The sequence below is a fragment of the Indicator indicator genome, chromosome 6, assembly GCF_027791375.1.
Source record: "Indicator indicator isolate 239-I01 chromosome 6, UM_Iind_1.1, whole genome shotgun sequence".
NCBI lineage: Eukaryota > Metazoa > Chordata > Aves > Piciformes > Indicatoridae > Indicator > Indicator indicator.
The window spans coordinates 41050012-41058155 of NC_072015.1; positions in this window are offsets into that span (position 1 = coordinate 41050012).

Consider the following 8144-nt stretch of genomic DNA (forward strand, 5'->3'; position numbering starts at 1 on the left):
GGGCACCACTCAGCAGAGCCTGGCCCCAGCCTCTTGCCCCCCACAGCTCCTTCAGCTCTCGCTGAGCATTGCTCAGATGCCCTCTGGGGCTGCTCTTCTGCAGGCTGCACAGCCCCAGGGCTCTCAGCCTTTGCTCCTCACACAGCTGCTCCAGGCCCCTCAGCAGCTTTGCAGCCTCCCCTGGACTCTCTCCAGCACTTCCCTCTCCCTCTGGCACAGCCAGAACCTGTTGCCCCTTGCTTTCTTGCTGGGCACCACTGACAGGAGCCTAGGTCCTCATCCTCTAGCTGCTGATCAGCACTGAGCAGATCTCCTCCCAGCACCCTGGATTGTGCTGCTGGGAGAGCAGTGCACTGCCAGCCATGCAGATATCCAGGGCTGGAGCATCTCATCAGCACACCGTGGGACATGGATAGGTCAGGAAGGCCTCTCTCAGGAAACCTTCCCCACTCCTCACCTTTTCCCTGCTGAGCTCCACATGGAGAGCTCTCCATGGAGCTCTTTGCCATCTGAATGCAGCTGCAGGGTCACAAGCAGGGAAGGTCTCCACCAGGACCTCTCCTCTCTGCAGTCAGCACCAACCCCCATGCCCAGCCCTTGCTGCTTGCTTTTTGCTCTTTGATGTCTATTTCAGAACTGAGAGATGCAAGGCGATGCCTTTCAGAGTCAGGTCATGGACAGCTCCTGGGCACCACTGAGCAGAGCCTCGCCCCAGACTCTTGCACCCCACAGCTGCTTCAGCTCTTGCTGAGCATTGCTCAGATCCCCTCTGGGGCTTGGAGAGATTTAAAATCTGTGGAGATGTGGTGCTGAGGATCAAGGTTTAGTGGTGCCCTGGCGGTGCTTGGTTGATGGTTGGACTTAATGATCTTCAAGATCTCTTCCAGCCACTGTGATTCTATGATTCTGGTGACTCCTTGCCCAGGTGAGCAGCTCTGCAAGGCTGCTCATTTAGTTCCACCTCTGCAAAGTGTTTTTTGGGGGGGGGCTTTTTTTTGGCAGTTAGATAAAGGATCATGGTCTAAGAGCAATGTCCAGGGAGATGTTAGGTTATGGCTGGGCTTGATCTTGAGATCTTTCCCAACCAGGTAACTCTGTGATCTTTTCTTTAAGCTCAGCACAGCAGCTCTGTGCAGCTTTAACTGCAAGAACCCCAAAATACATCACTTAGAAGGAAGGTACCACCTGGAACAGACCCTCCTCTCCTTTGGGAACCCTGGGCTACACCTGGGGGATGATGAGAAAGTGCTGCCTGGAAAGAGCCTTCTGAACCGAGCAGGCACTGCTGGGTGGCTGAGAGACACATTTCTAGCCTCTACCTTTTCACCTGGAGTCAGCTTAGAAACCATAGAATGGGTTGGAAGGGACCTTGAAGACAATCCAGTTCCAGCCACCTGCCATGGGCCACCAGCCCAGCTTGCTCAAGGTCTCATCCAGCCTGGCCTTAAACATCTCCAGGGAGGGGACATCCACAGCCTCCCTGGGCAACCTGTTGCAGTCTTTCCCCACCCTCACTCTCAAGAATTTCTTCCTCCTCTCCAGCCTCAGTCCCCCTTCTCCCAGCTCAAAGCCGTTGTCCCACATCCTGTTACTCACAGCCCTTGTCCAAAGTCCCTCCCCAGCTCTCCTGGAGCCCCTTCAGCTACTGGAAGGCTGCTCTAAGGTCTCCCTGGAGCCTTCTCTTCACCAGGCTGAACAACCCCACCTCTCTCAGCCCAAAAGTCCCCACAGGAGGAACACATCCTCCCCCTCCCAGCAGCACACAGGAAGGGTGCATCTGATGTGCCCTATGACCATCTTCTCTTCATCTGCTTCATTGTTGGCTTTAGGCTGGCAATCAAAATGCCCAACCAGCCTTCCAGGCACCCTTCCACAGCCTGCTGCTGGTGGTGCTGGTGGCGGTGCTGGGTAGTTTCTAAATAGCTTGCCTGCAACACCATGACTCAGAAGTGTGAATGACAGAAGGAAGCTTATTAGATTACAGACAGCTTGTTGGGGAGAGCAGGGAACAGGGATTCACTCCCAGGAGCAGGGTCAATGCTTCAGTTGATCAGCAGAGAGCCAGGAGCCTGCTCCCCACTCTGATGGACCCAGCTCCTGTGCTGATCATCCTTGGGGTGAGACCTTCAGGTCAAGGCTGCACAAAGCCTGGGTGTGGATTAAATGGATCTCAAACAGTAACAAACTAAGGGTCCCAAAGCCACTTCCAGTCTGGGTTGCAGCTTAGAATCACAGAATTGTTGTGGCTGGAAAAGACCTCTAAGGTCATCAAGTCCAACCATCACCTCACCACCACTATGGCCACCACACCAACAGAGTGGTTTGGGTTGGAAGGGACCATTAAAGGTCATCAGATCCAACCATCACCTCACCACCACCACACCAACAGAGTGGTTTGGGTTGGAAGGGGCCATTAAAGGTCATCTAGTCCAACCCCCATCAGTCAGCAGGGACATCTGCAACGAGGGCTTATCCTGGAGGGCAAGCAGTGTTTAGGTCATTAGAACAGCAACCCCAGGAACCCAGAACCACAAAATCATTAAGGTTGAAAAAGCCCTCTGAGATCATCCAGTCCAACATCAACCCAACACCACTATGGCTCCAGGAGCCACAGCCACACGTTTCTGGAACACCCCCAGGACCATTGAGTCCAACCATCAATCCAACACCACCATGGCCACCAAACCATGGCCCTAGGAGCCATAGCCACACAGTTCTGGAACACCCCCAGGAGCCTTAAGTCCAACCATCAACCCAACGCCACCACAGCCATCAAACCATGGCCCCAGGTACCATAGCCACACATTTCTGGAACACCTCCTGGGATAGGAACTCCACCACTTCCCTGGGTAGGCTGGGCCAGTCCCTGACCACTCTTGCAGCACAGAAATTGTTCCTCCTCTCCAACCTAACCCCCACCTGGTGCAGCTTGAAGTCATCTCCTCTCCTTCTGTCAGCTAATCTTAGGGAGAAGAGACCAACCCCCAGCTCACTGCAACCTCCTCTCAGGAAACTATGGAGAGAAATGAAGTCTCCCCTCAGCCTTGAGGAAGAAATTATTCAGTGTTGATCAAAGTTCACAGCTTCAGACAACTTTCACAGCAGCCAGACGGGTGAGACCTCAAAACACAGCAGCAAAGAACATTTCCTGTTGGTAGGAGTTGTGACCTTCAAAGGTGCAGAGCACACAACTGCCTCAGACACTGCAGTCAGCCCTCCAAGGGCAGATTAAGACACCAAAAGAGAGGAAGGAATACTTCCAAGGTTGTCCAGGTATTTGGAAAAGTATTCCTTCACTCTAAGAAGGACATTTAGAGACTGGAGCAGGGCCAGAGAAGGGCAACAGAGCTGGGGAAGGGTCTGGAGAGCAGGGCTGGGGAGGAGCAGCTGAGGGAGCTGGGGGTGTTCAGTGTGGGGAAGAGGAGGCTGAGGAAGACCTCATTGCTCTCTACAGCTCCCTGAGAGGAGGTTGGAGCCAGGTGGGGGTTGGGCTCTTCTCACATGCCCGAAGTGACAGGATGAGAGGAAACAGCTTCAGGTTACACCAGGGGAGGTTCAGGTTGGACATGAGGAACAATCTCTTCCCAGCAAGGGCTCTCAGGCACTGGCCCAGGCTGCCCAGGGAGGGGTTTCACAGCTGTGTGTATGTGGTGCTGAGGGACGTGGTGCTGAGGGACATGGTGCAGTGGCAGTGGTGAGGTTGTGAGCTCTGGGTGAGAGGTTGCACTTGAGGCTCTCCAAGGTCTCTTCCAACCCCAATGCTTCTCTGATTCTGAGAATGTTGTGGGCATTGTCAAAATCATCTCCTGGGGAGCAGTCAGTCATGGTCTCCATGGAAATGATGTTTGTGATGGGGGAAAAGAAAATAACCCAGGCTGAAACATTTGGGGTAGGTTCCTGCCTGTGGGAAAGGATCTGTTGGTGTGGCATCAGTCAGCAAGACATCTCATACTGTCACCAGAATAACTCCAGCTGGACTTCACTGGTGGGGCTCAAGATCAAATTATTCACACACCAGGTTGTGTCTGAGTTGCACAAAGCAGAGCAGTCAGCAGCAAAGCTCTGGCTTACTGCATCCCAGCATGGAGGGGTGGGAAGGGACCTCTGGAGCTGCCCCAGCCCAACCCCTGCTCCAGCAGGGCACCCACAGCAGCTTGCCCAGCACCACAGTGCCCAGGGGGGGTTGGAAGCTCTCCACACCAGGAGACTCCACAACCTCTCTGGGCAGCCTGCTCCAGGCCTCCAGCACCCTCACACCAAACAACTTTCTCCTCCTGCTCAGCTGCCACCTCCTGCCTTCCACTCTGTGCCCCTTGGCCTGTCCCTGGGCACCACTCAGCAGAGCCTGGCCCCAGCCTCTTGCCCCCCACAGCTCCTTCAGCTCTTGCTGAGCATTGCTCAGATCCCCTCTGGGGCTGCTCTTCTGCAGGCTGCACAGCCCCAGGGCTCTCAGCCTTTGCTCCTCACACAGCTGCTCCAGGCCCCTGTGCAGCTCTGCAGCCTCCCCTGGACTCTCTCCAGCAGTTCTCTGTCCCTCTGGCACTGGGGAGCACAGCACTGGCCCCAGCACTGCAGCTGTGGCCTGACCAGGGCATTGCCCTGCTGGCCACACTCTTCCTCACACCCCCCCCCAGGACACCATTAACTTCCTTGGTCTGGAGGGCACATCACTGGCTCATAGGGAACTTCTTGTCCACCAACACTGCTCACCAGCAGTTGCTGTGGTAACCAACAGCTTTCCAATGATCAGCTGGCAAAGCAGGAAAGCTCCACACCATCACACCCAGCCCTTGCAGGTCACTGAGGGCTTCAAAACCTTTACCTCTCACTCTGCACAAGCAGAAAGAGCCAATGGGATCCTGGGGTGCATCAAGAAAGGTGTGTCCAGCAGGGCTAGGGAAGTTCTTCTACCTCTCTACTCTGCCCTGCTGAGACCACACCTGCAATCCTGTGTCCAGTTTGGGGCTCCCCAGTTCAAGAGAGACAGAGACCTGCTGGAGAGAATCCAAGGGAGAGCCAGGAGGATGCTTAGGGGACTTGAGCATCTCCCCTGTGAAGAGAGACTGAGAGCCCTGGGGCTGTTTAGTCTGGAGAAGAGAAGGCTGAGAGGGATCTGATCAATGTCTATCAATATCTGAGGGGTGGGTGTCAAGTGGAGGGGGCCAGGCTCTTTTGGGTGGTGCACAGTAATAAGACAAGGACCAACAGGTTCAAACTTGAACACAGAAGATTTCAGCTCAACATGAGGAGAAACTTCTTCACAGTGAGGGTGACAGAGCACTGGAACAGGCTGCCCAGGGGGGTTGTGGAGTCTCCTTCTCTGGAGACTTTCCAAACCCACCTGGATGCATTCCTGTGCAGACTGCCCTAAGTGATCCTGCTCTGGCAGGGGGGTTGGACCTGATGATCTCTGGGGGTCCCTTCCAGCCTCTGATATACTGTGAGACTGTGATTTCTGCTCCCTCCACCAATTCTCAGCCACCTCCTCTCCCAATGCTCCAGAGAAACCTGCAGGCAAGGAGGAAGAGGAGGTTGCACAGGGATGTATACTCAGGGAGGTGGTTGAGGCCCCATCCCTGGAGACATTCAAGCTCAGCCTTGCTGTGTCCCTGCTGCCTGCAGAAGCTTGGCCAAGATGCCACTGGAGGGTCCCTTCCATCCAGCTGTGATCTGTGAGGCTGGAGCCCATCCTCTGGGTTCCCTGCTGTGTCTGTGCAGCTGGGAAGCTCAGCAGCCACTCCAGAAAAAAATATCTCCCAACCTTTATTGCCTTTTTTTCCCTCCTTTCCTGTTTTTCTCTCAGGCTGCTGAATGCATCATTCCCAGCTGCAGGAGCTGGGCTTGTTCAGCCTACAGGGGGCTGAGAAGAGACCTTCTACACTCTACAACTCCCTGAGATGAGGTTGTATGAGGTGGGGGGTTGAGCTCCTCCCTCCAGCAACAACCAACGGGACAAGAAACAGCCACAAGTTGTACCAGAGGAGGGTTAGGTTGGACATGAGGAATGATTTCTGTGCTGCAAGAGTGGTTCAGGGATTGGAAACAGGCTGCCCAGGAGGTGGTGGAGTCCCCACATCCCTGGAGGTGCTCAAGAACCAGATAAAGATGGCACTGGAGCAGCCATGGCAGGGGGGGGGGGTTGATGGTTGAACTTGATGAGCTTCAAGATCTTTTCCAACCTTAATACCTCTGTGTTATGCTCTCTTCTTTGAGTTCAACAGCAGAGAGCTGAGCTGATGCTCTGAGGTCATTGGGGTTCCCTGGCAAGCTGGGACTCTAACTCCTCTTTGGAGGTGTAACTGTTGGCTTGCAGTGTGACCACAGCATTTGAGCCCTCAGCAGGAGCTCAAATATCGTTGCCACGAAGGAAGTCCACAAGCCCAGCAGCCTGAAGCCCTTCTCCTGACCCTGCGCCTTAGGGCAGAGGTTTTTCTGCTCTTGGTACAAAAGGGGAGAAACAAGAAGGGCCTCCCAAAAAAAGAGACCCCAAGAACTACAACTTCCAGAGGCCTCCAGCCTGCTGCCATGGCTGATTTGTGCACTTTCCTGACTTCTCTCCTCACCACCCTAAACATCAAAGCCATTCCCAAAGCTGGGGCTAGGACAAAGCCCCCTGATGCCAAGCTGGGAAAGGAATTCTTCCCCTTTTTCACTGGTGGTTCATTTTGTCATAGGGCAGGACTGGGCTGGCAGCCAGAGGGTCTCTGTGAACCCCTCTGCTTCCCAGAGGGAAGGAGGGAGAGAGACTGATGGGTTTGGGAAGGAACTGAACCAGCTGGAGTGGAAAGAAGAACAAAGCCATGGAATAGAGACACAAACCAATGTGGAACCCAGGCCCTGGTGGCAGGCACTGGGCAAGTCCCAGCCTGGGACTGGATTCAGGAGCTGAATTCTGGAACTAAATTCAGGAGCACAGGGATGGGGGTGGAAGACAGAAGAAACAGTCCTCCTGGGACATGAAGAAGAGGCTTGGCCCTGGCAATCCCTCAGCTTGCTCCTGAAGATGCCCTCCATGGGCTACAATCCCTTGCTGGGCAGTTGAGGGTCACCTCTCCTGGCTGCTCCTCCCCAGGGCTGCCACCTCTGCCTTTCTGCCCCCCAAGGTGTGGCACAAGCTGTGGCAGTGCCTTTAGCGTGCCCAGGAACAGGTCTCAGGCAGAGCCTTTCTGCAGCCCAGCCCTTGGCAGGAGCTCTCCCCAGCAGCTTCTCCCTGCCAGCAGCAGCTCCTGGGCTGTGCCAACCTGCCCTGAAGGGCAGAGAGTGCCTCAGTGAGCAGGGACTGAGCTGGGAAGGGACAGCCCTGCCCAAAAGGGATTCTGGTTCAGCTCAGCCCTGGACAGCCTCTTTCCAAGCCTCACCTTTCTGTGCTGCATTTAGCTAGCAGAGCCAGGGCTTGACTTCAGTCATTACTGGTTTTTTTCTTCTCTTTTTCCCTGCACAGAAAGATAATTTAGAATCACTCTCTGCTTCATTAACTGATTATTCATGGCTAATTGAAGCAATTAGACTGAACCTGTTGACCACAGCTTAAATGTTCTTCAAGCTGTGGAGCGGTGCTGGGAGTAGGAAGAGGAATATTTGCAACCTCTGAAAGAAAAAGTTTTACACCAAGAAATCAGCAAAATAAATAAATAAATAAAATTCAAGAATTTTGATTTCACAGCTTTGGAAGCTGTGAAGGGAGCTCTGGAGCTCCCCCAGCCCAACCCTTGCTCCAGCAGGTCACCCACAGCAGCTTGCCCAGCAGCACAGTGCCCAGGGGGGGCTGGAAGCTCTCCACACCAGGAGACTCCACAACCTCTCTGGGCAGCCTGCTCCAGGCCTCCAGCACCCTCACACCAAACAACTTTCTCCTTCTGCTCAGCTGCCACCTCCTGCCTTCCACTCTGTGCCCCTTGGCCTGTCCCTGGGCACCACTCAACAGAGCCTGGCCCCAGCCTCTTGCCCCCCACAGCTCCTTCAGCTCTTGCTGAGCATTGCTCAGATGCCCTCTGGGGCTGCTCTTCTGCAGGCTGCACAGCCCCAGGGCTCTCAGCCTTTGCTCCTCACACAGCTGCTCCAGGCCCCTCAGCAGCTCTGCAGCCTCCCCTGGACTCTCTCCAGCACTTCCCTCTCCCTCTGGCACAGCCAGAACCTGTTGCCCC